Here is an 18,953-nt window from a genome sequence, read left to right as displayed (position 1 = left end):
GAAAACTGGAGGGAAAAGAGGAGACAGATGATCAACATCTTGATATAGAAACAGGATTTGCTTTGTTCTGACTGGTCTCTGAAGGTAGAGCTAGAAGCTGTAGATAGAAGTTGCAGAGAGTCATCCTTAATGTGAGAGAAACCTTCCTAATGTTAAATATGGGTTATTTCAGGAAATGGTAGGCTATCCCTCACTGGGGGTCTGTAAGTGGAGGCTGAATGAGCACATATTGGGAATATTGTAGATCAAAGTCTCTCTTAGGAGCAAATTCCTTAAATGACTGCTAAGGGACTATGTCCTCTGACTCCATCACCCTGTGACTCACCAGTTTTCAGAAGTCATTAAGCCTGGCTTTTCTGTAGTATCATGATGTTTCTTTTTCTCTCATTACATACCTAAGGCTTGGTTCATTCTTTCAAAGTCTGGTGTTTTAACAACCCAGCTAGCAGCTTCGGTGGGGGCGTAAGATCCCTCCCCTGCTGCTGGGACCCAGGGGGCTGCTGGGACCCAGGAGGCTTCCGGGACGCCGGGAAAGCACAGGTTCTTTTTATCTGCTTAAACAAGGAAAGCACAGTGAAGGGGTTGACCAGCTTACTTTAATCCAACATTCAGTTAGCATACAGACAACAATCATTTAGTTCAGGGGAAAACGCCAGCATTCAGTTAGCATTCAGTGAGTTCAGGGGAGCATACGGACAAGCATCAAGAGACAGACCAAATACAGATTCATTGACTTACTTCAGGGGAAAAAAAACAGCACCCTGAGGCTCAAAACATTCATTTAGTTTGGGGGAAAAACAAACCAGCACCCCGAACCTCAAAACCAAAATACAAACAAATTACAAATATCAACAGACAGACCCAACACAATTCATAGTTAACAACATCTGGGCTCGGCCCGAGAGCAAGGGCTGGCCCAGAGTCATGCTTGCTTGCCACTGCTCCCACACCAACCAAAAGAGGAAAGAGAGCTCTTCAAGCTGTCCTCTCCCCTCTTATAGGGTTTTTGACATCATCAAGTGCGGCCTGAATGACCAGGGCCAATTGGTTCTTGACTTGGCCCCTCCCCCTAGCGTAGACCAGGTTCTGGAGCTAACACCTCCCCTCAGCCAGCCCCATGACTCATCACACAGGAAGTTCTGATTCCTGATATGGTCTCCGGACCTCCTGCCCTGGAAGAGCAAGCCACAGCATCCAGAGGCTCAATGAGGTAAGCTGAGTCACTCAAAGAAAACAAATGCCATTCTGGTTACATCTGGCGAAATCTAGAATGAAATCAGGCATCAAGTATATTGTGCAGTGAATACTTGTTGACAGCTTTCAGCTCAACCATTAGGGGGAAAAGACTTTGGAACTCAAAAGTATCTTGTCTACATGCACTTGGGCTATCGATAGGAACCCTTTAGATTGACCTAAATTATTTTTACTGTTTCAAAGCTGCCATTTAGTTGATCCACACTGTCCCTGAACTAGAAACACCTAATTTAAAAACAACTTAGGCTTTGTAGCCCCTGACTCACTTGATGCCCACCATAGGAGATCCCTGGGCCATTTTAAGTAAACTCACAGCTTTGATAGAAAGAGCTATGAAAAACAAGAACTAGTTAAAAGCAGTTGAGTCCAGCATCAGACTCTCAAGACCAGACTTCCTACATATTTCCAGCACCTTAGAAAATATCTCCCTAGGCTAGAATTATTTCTATTCACTTTGTTATAGGTTTGAAATTCCATCAATTACACATGCATTTGGTTTGTAGAACTTCCTTTTGTAAAATATACATACTTCTAAAAGGATTAAGGGGCTCCTTCTCATTTACAACTTAATGTAAATTCACTCAAAATACCTTTCCCTCTTATACCTATGTAAGCTTTAGTTTTGATTGTGGGAGATGATGGGAAGGACTGGAGAAAAGGGTTCTAAACTAGAAGCATTGAGGAGTATAAAAAAGTACTGCAGAATGATGGCATGAATATTCTGGAGTGAAATCGGGACATTAGTAGGAAGGAAAGGATATAGAAACAGAGATGGGAAGGCTCCAAAGAAAAACTTTCCTATTGTTATCAGAGAAATATCTCCTTTCTGAGTTCACGTGGTAGATAACTGCAAAGTATGGATCACTTCTCTTCTGCTTGTGCTAATTTTGGCCTAACAATTAACACCAAGAAAACACAGGTGCTCCATCAGCCACCACCACACCATCCATACCTGGAACCATCAGTTACAGCAAATGGATAAGTTTTGAATGCTGTGGAAAAGTTCACTTGCCTTGGTAGTATACTTTCCAGGGATGTACACGTTGATAATGAGGTTGACACACACATTGCCAGAGCTAACTCAGTGTTTGGGAGGCTCTGAGGGAAAGTGTGGGAGAGAAGAGGTATTAGACTGACTACCAAACAGAAGGACTACAGAGCCATTGTGCTGATCTGATTGTTGCATGCATGTGAAACCTGGACAGTCTACCAGCACCATGCCAGGAAACTGAATCACTTCCATTTGAATTGTCTTAGGAAGATTCTGAAGATCACCTGGCAGGATAAGGTACCAGACCCTGAGGTCCTTACTTGAATGAAACTGCCAAGCATTCAAACTCTGCTTCAGAGAGTGTAACTCCAATGGGCTGGCCACATTGTTCAAATGCAAAATGTATGCTTGCCAAAAAAACTATTTTATGGAGAACTCACACAGGGCAAACATTCACATGGTAGTCAGAAGAAATGATACAAGGACACTCTCAAGGTCTCTCTCAAGAACTTTGGAATTGATTGCGTGACATAGGAGGCACTGGCAGGGGACCATTCAGCATGGCGTTTCCACATCAGAGAAAGTGCTGTGTTCTATGAACAAAGCAGAATTGAAACAGCTCAAAGGAAACATAGGATGCACAAATTTAGAATATCCCCCCGCCCCTAAATCTTCACATGCCTTATTTGTACCTGACCTGTGGTAGAGCATTCCGAGCTCATATTGGTCTCATCAGCCAGAGTCGGACACATTAGAACTTGACTCTAGCATAGTGATATCATTTTGGTCCTCTTCAAGAATGAAGGACAACAACCAACCAACCAACCAACCAACCAACTTAATATATTAACTACAAAGCCAAAATTATAGATTAAAAACCTAGGTTTTATTATTATGCTCAAGAAAGGTTCAGGCCTTAGAAAAAAAACAATAAATGTAAACAATTATTAGAATTCAAACAAGGCCTCTTATAGGCAAATTTTCATCAGAGTAACAGAGAAATAATTATTTTCTATATTTGCAATCTTCTACATTCCTCTTAGGAAGATAGATAGAAGATAGATTCATAAACACATACTTTCTTCAATGTTATAAAAGTTGAATAAACTTATTTAAAGTCATAGTTTAATGACTAAAAAACTAATTAAAATAGACTCTATAGATAAACTACACCTAGTTATATGTTAAATTATATTTACAGGGTTTACAAATAGGCTCAGTAGAGAAGATTTACACATTCCCAAGTAGTCATAGGCAGTTGATAACTTAATTCTGGCTTCTTATCTAGGAAAATGTTTACTTAAGTAAATTTTTACATCCCATGGGACAGGTTTTGGTCAGGTGAGATTAATATTTATATTTTTAAAAAAGGCTTTGAGCCTTTTCTATGTCTATCCAACTCAGTTTCCTGAAGGAAATGGTGAGAAACTTTGGAGACCATGTCTACGTTCCACATTTCAGAACCTCATTACATTTGTAATATCTTGTTAGGATAATTCATACATAATGGCACTTAAGGTGCATGTGGTTCCTTCCTTTAGGAGGTTTATTTTAGACAAAAAGTTATGAGTTCAATCACAATTGCTCTGAGCCCCCAGTTAGAAAATATCTACATACTCCTACATGGAGTATGTAGAAGGAATGGCCTTGAGCCCCAAATAATAAAAAATAATAATAAAAGCAAATAAAAAATAGAAAAATTCCCATTACATTATAAAAAAACATTCTGTAGAATAGAGAAAAATGTTCTCTCCTCTTTCTCATTTCATTCTCTTTCTTTCCTTTTCTCCTCCCTCTTCTTCTTTACCTTACTTCTCTACTAGTCCTCCTTCACATAACTCTCTTATCTGAGGAACTTTAGACACAAGACTATTGCATATAATAATAATAATATATAAGGGTGAGATGATTAATTTACTCAATCCCATCCACTTAAAGTAAGTAATAATTTTCATAAGCAATCAATCTCACTCTTAGGCTGGCCATAGCTTTAGTATGGAAAACCATTTCAAACTATAGTGACTTTGCACAAGAATCATGCTTAGAGAGGCCAAGGAAATACCCTGGACCATATCCCAAGCAACTTCTATAGATAACAATGTTAGTCCTAACCTCATTCTTCCAAGAGATTAGTGCAAGTATGGCATTCTAATATACCCCTAAGAAGCAAAGGTAGGTCTCAGCAACCACAGAGAGAAGAAATATCAAGAAGGATCATTACATATCTTGCAGTACAAAGCCTGGGCTGAAGAAAGGCCCAAGAAAAGGTCAGCTCTTTCTTGAATTTGTATCCTTGATGTCTAGCTATTCACAGGTGCAATAGTATAATCTAATGTTTCCTTACTGAAAGTTTTCAGTAAATTGAATTCTGTCTCAGTTACAAAGAGGCCAGGGATTAGAGATAAATAAACATCAAATCAATCAATCCACTGCTTAGATTTTAGACATTCCCTAACTGGGGATGTAATGAGGGTCTGAAATGTGGGACGTACATATGGTTTTTGTCACCATTTCCCCTGGAAACTGAGTCATGTAGACATAGAATAGAATTGTCATGTATATGTTTGGGGCAGGATTGAAATGAAATAAGAGGTTGGGAGATGGGGCAAGGTTTGCACGTAGAAGCCCTTCCTTCTTTTGCTTTTCTCTAGCTTTGCCTTTGGGGAAAGATATCTTATCTGCCAGTTTTTCAGTTCAGGCTCCAGGACCAAAATGGTGGTGAGATAAAGCAAAAAGCTCTGCCTTTATAGCCTTGGCACCTATCTAGACCCCGGGAGCACACTGAAAAGTTGAGATTTGGAGCTATAGCAGAGACATAAGCTGCTGGCCAAGACCAAGGAGAATCTCACTAAGACAAATTTCAGAGTAGGTACCATGGAGCATGGAAGATGAGTGATGATCAGTGAGGAGGAGACATACTGTTCTGCCTGAACGGCCATCATGTTAGTGTTTAAATCATGACATACTTAATGCCTATTCACACCTCATCCCTTTATCCTTCCAAGATCTTCCATACCTGAAAAATTTGGAACTTTTCCCTCTGTATTCTGAGAGTACAGAAGGTGGTCAGATGGGATTTTCAAAAGGTAGTTTCTCTAATGTTCCACAGAGTTGTTCTAATGTATGGTTCTTTTTGGTTTGCTTTTCTTTTTGTATTTTTTGTATTATCTGATCACAGTGATGATTATCTGTGTAATGCAAAATAGAGGTCAGTTGATTGAAGTGAATTTTCCAGATACAGTTATAAAAAGCCAAATGCAGATTTTTTTTCCCTAATAATTTAGAATGGTATTTGTAACAAAAATGCTACTTGCTGCTACTGTGGCTGTGTACAGCCAATAACACCAGCACACAGGAGGGCTTCTAGCACAGGTTATTTGATCTGCTTTTCTAAGGAAAGCAACTTTAAGAGGTTCACAATCTCACTTTAATCAAGCATACATATATCATTCATTTAGTTCAGTTCTTAATTCAGCACCCTGAACTTCAGAGCAAATACAAACAGACCAATAGACAGGCTTTTATCTGTCTGCCCAAATCACAGCACATACATAGTTACCAGAGAGAAGCACCAACACCTGGGTTTTCAAAGCTGGTGGGGGGGTCGGGGGTGGCTGCTTCAATGGCTACCCAGAGTCTCATCTCTAATGCTCTTTCAATGAGTGTGCCCCCAAGGGCAAAATGCTAACCTCTGAGTTTATATACATTTCTTCAGGGTCAAAGGGTGTCACAACCATGCAACTCAAACTCACATGATTTAGGCCTTCTTGGGACTGAAATGCTTCCTCAGGGTCAGAGGGTGTCATAACCATGTGAATCAAACTCATGTGAACTAGGTCTTCCCTTGAAGTAAGTAGGTCATCAAAGACTCCAGTGCTGAGAAGCACTCCAAAACAAAGACAACAAAAAGTCCACTTTGCTTGCCATTACATTTGAAAGGCAAAACTCATCAAAGGTACTTGATTAACTCAGCATTCCAAAAGAAAAAAAAAACAGTAAAAAAAGTCCCACCCTAATTACCACAGCAGTATCTTACTTGCATACCACAAGACCAATACTGAATCAAGGCTAGCTCTTGCCACAGCAGGAGGATCCAAATGGAGGTTGGGCAGAGAGAATCTGTTTATTTGAGTGAAGGAAGCACTGCTTGTTTACTATGTACAAAGTAATATGCTAAGTGCTGGGGATGCAAATAGAAAAGTAAGATAGTCTCTGTTCTCGAAAAGTTCATAGGCCAATTGAGGGACATGGAAACATAAATGGATGGTTTCAGTTGCAAATCAGATGGAAATATACAAAGATTCTTTCAGCTAGGGGCAAAACAGATGGCGATTTCCACTGATAAAAATCATATCAGTTTCTGATGTTGAACCTTTTGACATGGAGCTAGAACATTTTTTTTTAAAATAACAATAATAATATTAGCATTTATAAAATGCTTTAAGACTTGCAAATCACCTCACAAATATTTTCTCACTTCATTTTCACAATGGTCCCCGTTATTATTCCCAATTTAAAAGTAAAGAAACTAAAGCAAATAGAGGCTAAATGACTTGCCCAAGACCACACAGCTGATAAGTGTCTGAGGGAGGATTAAAACTCAGGTCTTTCTGACTTTATGTCCAGCAATCTATCTACTACATCAACCCAGCTGCTATATTAACAGGATGAATCCCCTCTAGTAATTAGTGGTGATAGCACATAGCCTTTAAGAGTACTCACCTATGTATCCCAAAGAGGAAGCCTGTACAGTTGTACTAGGTAAAACCTGTGCTAGGTAGACAGATAATCATCATCGTGACCACATAAAGTACAAAACGCGTGCACACGCACACACTCAAAAAAAAATAAACAAAATTAATTGGCCGAAGGCTTGATCTTAGCACTACTTGGTTTGGAAATTTATACATTATTCTTCCTTGATGGTTAATTAATTAAAGTCATGTAAGTGACTGCTTGTCTGATATAGGCTTATGGAAGGCAGACAATAAATTAGGCATGGGATGCAATTGCCACTTTTTAACATCAAAATCTCAAATGTCAGTTGGGACACTTGCTCTATATACACACATGGGCATCACTGCTGTCAGGATGCTAACTCACATTTATACTACACTTTTAAGTTTATAAAGCTCTCTAGTTCTAAGCTTCAGCTATGATGGTTTACGTAGACTTTGTGTACTAGCCTTTGAAGCTAACTACCGTGTGTAACATGGTTTCTACAGGAATGTGTGTTCTGTATTTCAAATAGCTAACATTTTGATGAGATTTTAGAAAATATCCCGTTTGCTCCAAGGGTACAGATGGCCTTTATATGTAATTATATACCCCCAACTCTGCATTTTTTAACAGTGTGACTTCAGAAGTCTAATGCAAATTCAGTACTAGATGCTCCATCTCTGCAATTTCATAGAAGAATTTCTTACCTTTGAGGAAGATGAGAATTTAGCCTCAAGAAAAGACATGCAGAGGCTGCAATCGAATTTTCTCTGCTAGTACTCGCAGTTTTCTCAGTCGCTAGGGACCTGAGTTAAGCTTGTAACAAAATCTTCCAGGAACTGGGACAATCCTAGTTAGGTGAAAAGCCCACCTGTGGTCCCATATGCATTTATCTTCCAGTCATTCCAGCTTTTAAGTTTAAATTGAGTTCAGGCTGTCACCCAAAAGAAGTTCCCAAAAGAAATTTTATCTCTTGAGCATGTGTAAACATATAAATTGTTTTGAAAGGTGTTTAATTTACTCAATGTGCCAGAGCATCTCCCATTAGAGAAGAATGCATAAAGGGGGTGTCTAATAAACACATTTATAGCAATATTTCTAAAAGAGGCATTCCATGCCAATTCTCTTCCGTTCTACTAATAAGCATGGATGAAATATTCAAGAGTCATTAACTTTAGGTAGAGATGAGGATGAGTCCTTAGAGTCAGGTACTTTACAGATTCATAGCATTCCAGAGAAAGCAGGATATGTTGCCAGCATCAACCTGGACTCAGCTCAGCTAATATTCCCAGGTAGCTTTCCCTGACTTGATACATGCATTTTTTATGAATCCTTCTCAGAAGTAATCCTAGCAATGCCCTACATTTCCTCCAAGGGGGATCTAAGTGAAGGAATGTGGGTGGCTTAGTACAGCCAGTCTTCGTGAAAGAGGAACAAAATCTCACATCATTATGTACATCACACTGGTGACAATGGAACAATCTTCCCAAAGAGGACAGATCATCCATGTACTGTTGCTGAAAACCAAATAGAAACTAATATCTATTAACAGAAAAGAACAATTGCCAGTCTATAAAATGGGAATTTTAGTTGATCAAGTTATTCTATTATTTGTCTTTTTTTGGTGGAGGAAGGCAGGGCAATTGGGGTTAAGTGACTTGCCCAAGGTCACACAGCTAGTGTGTCAAGTGTCTGAGGCCAGATTTGAACTCAGGTCCTCCTGACTCCAGGGCTGGTGCTCTACTCACTGTGCCACCTAGCTTCCCCAAGTTTTCTATTCTATTCTAAGACCCTATTCTTTGATTACAATTTCAATGATGTGAAAATATTGCTTACTAGATACCATGCCAAGAAATATAAGGCATAATAAATTAATATATAGTTGTAGAAATTAAAATACCCTTAATTTAATTCAATAAGCATTAAGTATCTTCTATGGGCCAAGCATAGAGTTAGGTTCTGGGGACAAAAAATGGTGCAGGCCCTTAAGGAGTTTACATTCTCTTGGTGGGAAACAACATATACATAGATAAATAAAAATAAATTATTTTGTAGGAAGGAGGCTAACAATGGGGAGAAATCAAGAAAGGTCACAAATAATTGATGACACTTTAGCAAAGACTTAAGAGGGCTAGAGATTCAAAGAGGAAGCTGTAAGGAAGGCACCTCAAACAATGTATAACTTTTGAATAAAGTGCCATCACTCTTGGAGTCTCCTGAATTTGTAGCCTTATTGTGCAGTCACCCACAACTCTTCATATTTGTTATTATTTCATATTTCCATTGAGTTGTAAGGTCTTGTTGATTCTACCACAATATCTCTTGCATTGCCATTGGTTCTTCTCACTTCACTTTGCATCAGTTCACACAGGCCTTCCCATGTTGTTGTTGTTGTTTCTGAAACCACCCCATCATCATTTCTTATAGCACAATAGTACTCCATTACAATCAAATGTCACAACTTATTCAGACACTCCCAACCTTTATGTCTAAATCATGTACCCATTTTGGCCTTATCTTAGTATGTCTCTATAAGATGTTGGTTTATGCCTAGTTTATGCCATACTATTTTCCAATTTTCCCAGCAGTTTTTGTCAAATAGTGAGTGCTTATCCCAGAAGATAGAGTCTTTGGTTTTATCAAACAGTAGATGACTATAGTCATTGACTACTGTCTTGAGTACCTAAACTACTCCACTGATCCAACACTCTATTTCTTAGCCAATACCAAGTAGTTTTGATGATTGATGCCTTATAATACAATTTAAGACCTTGTATGACTAGGCCACCTTCGCTTGCATTTCTTTTCATTAATTCCCTTGATATTCATTTTGCTGGGTAGGTTATTCTTGATCATAATCCTAGCTCCTTTGTCTTCCAGAATATCATATTCCAAGCCCTCTGCTTCTTTTATGTGGAACCTGCTATATCTTGTATAATCCTGACTGTGCCTCCATTATATTTGAATTGTTTCTTTCTGGCTGTTTGCGATACTTTTTCCTTGACCTAAGAGTTCTAGAATTTGGCTATAATATTCCTGGGGTTTTCATTTTGGGATCTCTTCAGGAGATGATCAGTGGATTCTTTCAGTTTCTATTTCATGATCTGGATCTAAGCTATTGGGGCATTTTTCCTTTATAATTTCTTCAAATATTATAGCTAGGGTCTCTTTTTATCATGGCTTTTAGGTAGCCCAATAATTATCTCTCCTTGATCTATTTTCAATTGTTTTTTCTAAGGAGATATTTCACATTTTCTTCTATTTTTTCCATTCTTTTGACTATATTTTATTGCTTTGTGAAGTATCCTGGAGTCTTTAGCTTCCTCTTCTTCCTCTTGTCCAATTCTAATATTTAGGGAATAATTTTCCTTTTGTAAATATATTTTATTTCCCCCAGTTACATATAAAGACAATTTTTAACATTCATTTCAAAAGCTGAGTTCCAAATTTTCTTTCTGCCTCTCTCCCTCACCTCCCCCTTCCCTGAGACAGTAAGCAATTCAGTCATGCCAAGTATATTACCATATTAGTTATGTTGTGAAAGGAAACACAGACACCCACCCCCCCCCAAAAGAAAAATACAGAAAGTTAAAAATAGCATGCTTCAACCTGCATTCAGATTCCATTTGTTCTTTCTCTGGAGAAGGATAGCATTTTTCATGAGTCTTTTGGAATTGTCTTGGATCAATGTATTGCTAAGAAGAGCTAAATCAATAACAGTTGACAATTTTACAATATTTCTGTTACTGTGTACACTCTTCTCCTGGCCTTTTGTAAAGCTGCCTGCTCATCATTTATTTTTTGAAAGGGCTTTTATTTAATATTTTATTTTTCCCCAGTTACATGTAAAAACAATTTTTAACATTTGTTTTTAAAACTTTCAATTCTAAATTCTCTCCCTTCTTCCTTCTCCATCCTCTCCCCATTGAGAAGGCAAGCACTTTGATATAGGTTATACATGTGTAGTCATGCAAAACATATTCATAATAGTCATCATCATTTCTTTTTAAAAAAAATTAAATAGATTTTATTTTCCCCAATGACATGCTAAACAAGTTTTTTTAAACATATTTTAAGTTTTGAGCTCCAAATTCTATCTCTCCCCCCTCCCTTAGCTCCCTGCTCCCTGAGGGCAGATATAGTTTATACATGTGCAACCATGTAAAACATTTCCATATTAGTTATTCTGTACTAAATGACTCAACTAAAAGAAAAAGAATGAATGAAAGAAAGTTAAAATAGCATATTTCATCTATATTCAAATAATATCAGTTCTTCCTCCGGAGGCAGATAGTATGCTCTGTCACTACTCCTTTGGGATTGTCTTGGATTATTGTATTGCTGAGAATAGCTAATTTATTCACAGTTCTTCATCATACAGCACCACAGCTACTCTGTACAGTGTTATCCTGATTCTGTTCACTACACTTTCATGTTCATCTAAATAAGTCCATTCAGGAAAACCATCTTGTTTGCCATTTCTTACAGTACAATAATATTCCATCACAATAAAATGCCAAAATTTAGGGGCATCTTTTTGATTTCCAATTCTTAGCCACTACAAAAAGAGCTGCTATAAATATTTTGTAGAAATAGGTCCCTTTTCTCTTTTTTTCTGATGTCTTTGGGACATAGACCTAGCAGTGATATTGCTGGATCAAAGTGTATGTATAGTTTTTTCCCCTTTGGACAGTTCCAAATTACCCTCTAGAATGGTTAAATCAGTTCACAATTCAACACATATTGCACTAGTGTCGCAGTTTTCCCATATCCCTTCCAATCATTTCTTATAGTATTTCTTACTTATTTCCTATTATTTTCTTCAGTGAACTTTTCTATCTCTTTTTCCATTTGTTCAAGTCTGCTTTTTTTTCTTTGTGAATTTGTGTGCCTCTTTTACCATTACGCCAATTTTGAGGTGATATTTTCTTCAATTTTTTGTGCCCCCTTTACCATACTGTTAATTCTCTTTTCACAATTTTCTTACATCATTCTCATTTCTTTCCTCAATTTTCCCTCTATTACACTTATCTCTTTCTTTATCTCTTCCATGAATTCTTGTTGGGTTTGGGCCCAATTAACATTTTTCTTTGAGGTTTTTATTGTAGCTGTTTTTACATGGTTGTCTTTTTGTAATTTTATCTCTTGATCTTCTCTGCCACTATAGTAGCTTTTTATGGTCAAGTTTTTATTGGGGGGGGTGGGGTTTGCTCATTTTCCCAGCCTTTTTTTACTTTGAACTTTATGCTAAAATTGGATTCTATTCGCCTCAGGGTGTGTGTGTGTGTGGGGGGGGGGGGCATTGTGCTAAGCCTTAGACTTTTTTGTGCTGCTCTTTTGAGAGTTAGTCCTGGAGCTCTACAAGTTTTTGGTGCTTCCAAGGTGATGTTGTCCTTGGAGAGCTGTGGTTACTGCATAGTCTGCCCTGTGGTCTTTACCCAGGAAGGGCTCTGCATGCCTGCAGCCATAAGCACTAGTTCTTCTCTTGACCCTGGAACTATGACCAGGGCCCCTGTTCCTTTATGACTGACCACAAGCAATTTTCCCTTCCCTGAAAGTGCAACCCAGAATTGCATATGGGCAATAGATTTGCCAATCAATATCTGCTGCACCTAGTTCCATCAAAAGTTCTCCTGTAATGTCTTTCTCACCAGTTTTTCAATCCTGTTACGGTCTCTGGGCTGAGAAATCCAGAAACTCCTGTTAATGTTATTGCCGCCACCTCCAAGGCCCACCACTGATGTTCTCCTCTCCTGTTGACCTCCTATGTTATCTTAGATTGTAAAAATGTCTCCCTCTGACTTTTCGTTGGATCTTCTGCTCCAAAATTTTATTTGAGGCATTATTTTAAAGTTGTCAGGAGAGTAATGTTGGGAGAGTTTAGCTACTATGTTTTCTCCTCAGATGAAAATTTTCTAAGAATGAAGAGATTTTCACTGTGAGGAATTTATACTAATAATTAGTAGGGACAGCAATGAACTAAGTTCAAGTGCATAAAAACAAAGGATCACAGTTAAAATATAAAAATATATGTAAAATAAACTTCATTAAGGAATTTTCTAATAATTTTTCCATGTTAACCTGAATTAGATTTTAATAGTGTATCTGTGATTATGACCTGCTCAGTGACAGTAATATGCGAACACCTGCATGAGTTAAAGGAATCTTAATACTTACAACTCATTAAAAAGACACTGGAAGACCCTGGAAAGAATACTGGACTGAGAGCCATGAGAATGCCCCTGTTTAACTTTCAATTTTAACATTTACATTCACCTCTTGGCAAGTCATTTTACTTATATCATTATCTATTTTCTCATCTAGAAAATTGTATTAATGAAATATCTATTGCCTATCTCAAAGGGCTGTTGGAAAGAATGCTCTGCAAATGGTAAAGTGTTATAGAAAAGTGAGATAGCGCAGTTACTATTTCCTAGTAATAATGATAAAATTACTACTATTGAGTATTTATTAAGCACCTACCATATGTCACACACTAAGAGTCTTTTTCTGAAGCATGTAGTATGTGCCAGGTATTCTGCTAAACACTTACCTTCCGATGAGGAAGATGACCATAATTACAACCTGGAAAGGGAGGGAAGGGAGAGAAGGTAACCAGCAGGGGCATGATGGAGAAGTCTGGAGGACACCTAAATTCCAGGGCTTAAGTGATCTCCCAAGATAAAGAGTTATCTGGGTCATGGTGGATAAATCTGGAAGAATGCAGCCTGGTGGAAAATGAAGAGGTAAGTGTTAGAGATACTAATATTATGAAAAATACTATTTCTACTAGGTAGTAACCTTTATAGATGTGCCACCAGGTTCTTGCCCTTTATCATCTTGGCCTTTGTGGAAGGGAATTACTGTATATTGTTCTGTTCATACATCTTTTGTTTATCCCTCTTTCTCTCCAGGTGGTTAGACAAGCTATATGAGGCTCTTGACTCTTTAGGGTTGGGTTTTTTTTTCCAAACTACTCTAGTTAATAGGAAAATAATAAGGTTAGCTTTGAAATGGATGCATTTTTTCTGAGTCACAAAGAGAGAGAAACTATTAGGTATGCTATAATGATAATTACTTGCCTGCATTACCAACATAGTGAAACACCCAAAGGAAAATTTTTAGCCTGGTTTGCTGGTCTTGTAGCTCTAATTCTCTTCTAGTTCATTTTGAGGGAATCCATCATAGAGGTCATTTCAGTACTATGAAGGAAGCTAGAAACTTGAGGTTGTTAATTATGATAACTGACAGGAAAGAAAGAGCTGAAGATTTATAGAGAAAGAATAAATTTTGATCTTTTTGCTTGCATTATTTTCCCCCAAATATTATATAACCAAGATGTCAGCATATTAAAATAGGCTGAGACTCGTTTAGTTAAAAAGTAGATATAGAAAGCATGGGTCCATTTTGAGTGACCGGCAAGCTTTGTCAATATCTAGAGAAATTCTGAAGGGCCCAAAGTAAAGCAGACAGTACAATGGAGTTAAGTCCCAAGCTGGGGATCAACATCTAAGCTCTAGACTTAGTTCTAACACTGAGTAACTGTGTAACCTGGAGTTTCCCCTTTCTGTCACTTGGATTCCCTATCTGTAAAGACTGAGGAAGGGTGGCAATGATTTCATAAGTTCCATATATCTAAAAGTTTCTCCACATAGAGAGGTCTCCTAACCTTTCATTTTTACCTAATGTCTCTTTACAATCAGGGATTTAAGAGCTTCCTTTTCCCCCCAGTTAATTGAAAAAATGAAGGAAACCCAGGTCACTCTCTCCTATCCATAATTACAACCACATTTGTTCTTTAACTTTTTTTAAAAAAATCTGAACTACAAAATGAACTTTTCTATACATAGAGAAAAACAAAAAAAAGGGAATAATGCATGAAACAGAATCTACTACATGTAATTTGTTGCTTTTACTATACATTAAATTTAACAGCTAGTACCAATACTGTTCTCGTTGCTAGTCATCCTTTCTGAAATGTGATTTTTCAAGATATTTCATCCATGCTCTTCCCCCTTCCCCATATAATGAAAAAAACACCATCTCTTCTTCTAGCCATAGTTGTGAAAATATCTCTTTCTCCTTCCCCGAATTTGTTTATGAGGGTACTTAAGTTCTTTGGATTTATAGAACACTATATTGTTATGTTCGTTGTCTTCTGGATCTTGTATTCCTAATTTATTCTGTTGATCAACTTTCCTTTAAAAAAATACCAAATATTTTCAATGACTACTGCTTCATAGTATGGTTTGAGATCTAGTACTGCTAGGAACTTATCATTCCCACTTTTTTCATTGTTTTCATTGAGACTTTCAAATTAATTGTATTTTTCCTAGTTTTATAAAATAATTATTTGGTAGTTTGATTGGTGTGACACTGCATAAGTAAAATAATTTAAGTAGTATTTGCTCTTCTCATATACTGGCAGGAGCCAATTATTAGCAATAAATATCTCTCTGGTTATTTAGTTCTGTATTTATTTCCATGTAGAATATGATAAAGCCATATTTATATAATTCCTATGTATATCTTAGTAGATAGACTACTAAATATTTTAGATATCTTTAAAATAATTTTCCTTTTATCTTGTCAGGTTAGGTTTTCTTGGTAATATCCATAAAGCATGTGGGTTTATTTTTACATTGTGTTGTTTTATTTAAGTTGTTATTATAATTAATTTTAATTGACAGACTTCTCTAAGTCAATTATCATTTCATCTGCACAAAAAAGAATAAAGTTATTTCTTCTTTGCTTATACTTATTTCCTCAACTTTTCCTATTTTATTTTGCAATTAATATGTGTAGAACTATATCAAATAATAGTAATGACCTTATTTGAAAGGTCTCTAGTTTTCTCCATTATAATGCATTCTTTTTCTCTGCTTTATCTTAGATGTTACCATAGTAAGAGAAGGCCCATTTATTACAATGTTTTCTGGTTTATTTTCTTTTAATGTGAAAGAGCATCATATTTGCCAAAAGCATTTTCTGAATTTATTGATATTATTGTGATTTTAATTAGTTTTGTTATTAATATATTCTATAATATTTATAGTTTTACTAAAATTGAACTAATCCATTAGAAACACAACTGATGAAATGAAGCCAAAATAGTCTTTAAGGGAAAATGTAGATCCCTAAATGCTTTCAATAACAAAAAAGAGCAAGAATAGATTGTGGAGGCATCTAGGTGGCTCAGTGGACAGAGATCTGGGCCTGGAGTCAAGAAGACCTGAATTCTAATCTGATCTTAACATTTATGAGCTATATGACCCTGGGCAACTCACTTGACATCTATTTGCCTTAATCCACTGGAGAAGGACATGGTAAGCCACTACATTATTTTTGTCAAGAAGACCCCGTGGACAACACTGACATGGTATAGTCATGAAGAGCCAAAACCAACTGAAGGACTAAACAAAAAATAGGTCATTGATTAGCCCAATGCTGACACATAGTAGGGACTTAATAAATGCTACTTGACTGACTAAGTAGGTCATATAAATAAAATTTTAAAAACTAGAAAAACAGCAAATTCAACATAAAACATAACACAGAAATTCTGAAACCTATCCCAAAAATAAACATATAAAAATGTAACAAGGAGTATTCTGTAATACATAATTATAACCTCTTTTCTAAAAGTGTATTTAATATTTTTTACTGACATTTATGACATGGCTTTCTTTCTCTGAATGTACTATATATACTGATTTAGGTAGCGAAATTATATGTGCCTCATAGAAGAAGTTGATGGGATGCTTTATATTTGCAAACAATATATGTAAAATTTGAATTTTTTTAATGTTCGATAGGATCTTTTTGTTAATATATTTGCTTCTGAGTTATTGTTTTCTTTTGTAGGATCATTTATGAATAATTCAAATTCTTTCTGAGATAAGACAATTTTAATTATTAATTCTTACCCTAAAAGTCTAGGTATTTCATATTTTTTGTAACTATTCATCCATTTGATGTATTTTCATTCTTTGCTGCAATATAATAGGACCAAGTACTTTCTACCAATTTTTTCTCTTTATTTGAAGTAAGTTCATCTTTTTGTTGTTTTGATATAAATAATCTGTTTTCTTTCTATTTTTATCATGTTAGATGATGGTTTACCCACCTTTTTTTTACTGTTTTTTATTTTTTTAGATATCATTCTTTCATATTCAACTCACCCTGTGCCCTTTGTTGATATATATATATGTGTATATATATATATATACATATATATATACATATATATATATACACATAATATATATGTATATATGTATATTCCCTTCAACTACCCTAATGTTGAGAAGGGTCTCATGAATTACACACATCATCTTTCCATGTAGGAATGTAAACAAAACAATTCAACTGTAGTAAGTCCCTCATGATTTCTCTTTCTTGTTTACCTTTTCATGCTTCTCTTGATTCTTGTATTTGAAAGTCAAATTTTCTATTCAGCTCCGGTCTTTTCACTGAGAAAACTTGAAAGTCCTCTATTTTGTTGAAAATCTATATTTTGCCTTGGAGCATGATACTCAATTTTGCTGGGTAGGTTATTCTTGGTTTTAATCCTAGCTCCTTTGACCTCCGGAATATCTTATTCCAAGCATTTTGATCCCTTAATGTAGAAGCTGCTACATCTTGTTGTAATCCTGACTGTGTTTCCAAGATGCTCAAATTGTTTCTTTCTGGCTGCTTGTAGTATTTTCTCCTTGACCTGGGAACTCTGGAATTTGGCGATAGTATTCCTAGGAGTTTTCTTTTGGGGATCTTTTTGAGGAGGCCATCGGTGGATTCTTTCAATTTCTATTTTACCCTCTGATTCTAGAGTGTCAGGGCAGTTTTCCTTGATAATTTCTTGAAAATGATGTCTAGGCTCTTTTTTTGGTCATGGCTTTCAGGTAGTCCAATAATTTTTAAATGATCTCTCCTGGATCTATTTTCCAGGTCAGTGGTTTTTCCAATGAGATATTTCACACTGTCTTCCATTTTTTCATTCCTTTGGTTCTATTTTATAATATTGTGATTTCTCATAAAGTCACTAGCTTCCACTTACTCTAATCTAATTTTTAAGGTAGTATTTTCTTCAGTGGTCTTTTGGACCTCCTTTTCCATTTAGCTAATTCTGCCTTTCAAGGCATTCTGATCCTCATTGGTTTTTTGGAGCTCTTTTGCCATTTGGGTTAGTCTATTTTTAAGGTGTTATTTTCTTCAGTATTTTTGGGGGTCTCCTTTAGCAAGTCATTGACTTGTTTTTCATGGTTTTCTCGCATCCTTCTCATTTCTCTTCCCAATTTTTCCTCTACTTCTCTAACTTGCTTTTCCAAATCCTTTTTGAGCTCTTCCATGGCCTGGGACCAGTTCATGTTTTTCTTGGAAGCTTTTGCTGCGGACTCTTGCACTTTATTGACTTCTTTAGGCTGTATGTTTTGGTCTTCTTTGTCACCAAAGAAAAAATCCAAAGTTCAAGACTGAATCTGAGTGAGTTTTCACTGCCTGGCCATATTCCCAACCAACTAACTCGACCTTTGAGTTTTTCAGTGGGGTATGACTGCTTGTAGACTAAAGAGTTCTATGTTCCACATTGGGGGGGGGGGGGGATGCACCAGCTCTGCCACACCAGCACTCCTCCTTCCCCAAGAACCCCCAACCTGGACTGGACTTAGATCTTCAGCAGGCTGTTGCACTCCTGCTCTGATCTGCCACTTAATTCCTCCCACCAGGTGGGCCTGGGGCCAGAAGCAACTGCAGCTGTAGCTGCCCCACCTCCACTGTCCAGGGTGTGGTGGCCAAACTGCAAACTCCTTCCACTCCCGCAGCTTTTCCCACTAACCTTCTCTGCTGTCTTTGGTGTTTGTGGGTTGAGAAGTCTGGTAACTGCCGCAGCTCACTGGTTCAGGGCGCTAGGGCCTGCTCCGCCCGGCTCCTGGTCTGGTTCGTCTGCGCCACTCATGCTGGGCTCTGCTCCACTCTACTCCCAGCTCCCAGC

This window comes from Trichosurus vulpecula, chromosome 3 (genome assembly GCF_011100635.1).
Source record: "Trichosurus vulpecula isolate mTriVul1 chromosome 3, mTriVul1.pri, whole genome shotgun sequence".
Lineage (NCBI taxonomy): Eukaryota > Metazoa > Chordata > Mammalia > Diprotodontia > Phalangeridae > Trichosurus > Trichosurus vulpecula.
The sequence above is the reverse complement of the archived record's forward strand: the minus strand, read 5'-3'. Positions refer to the sequence as shown.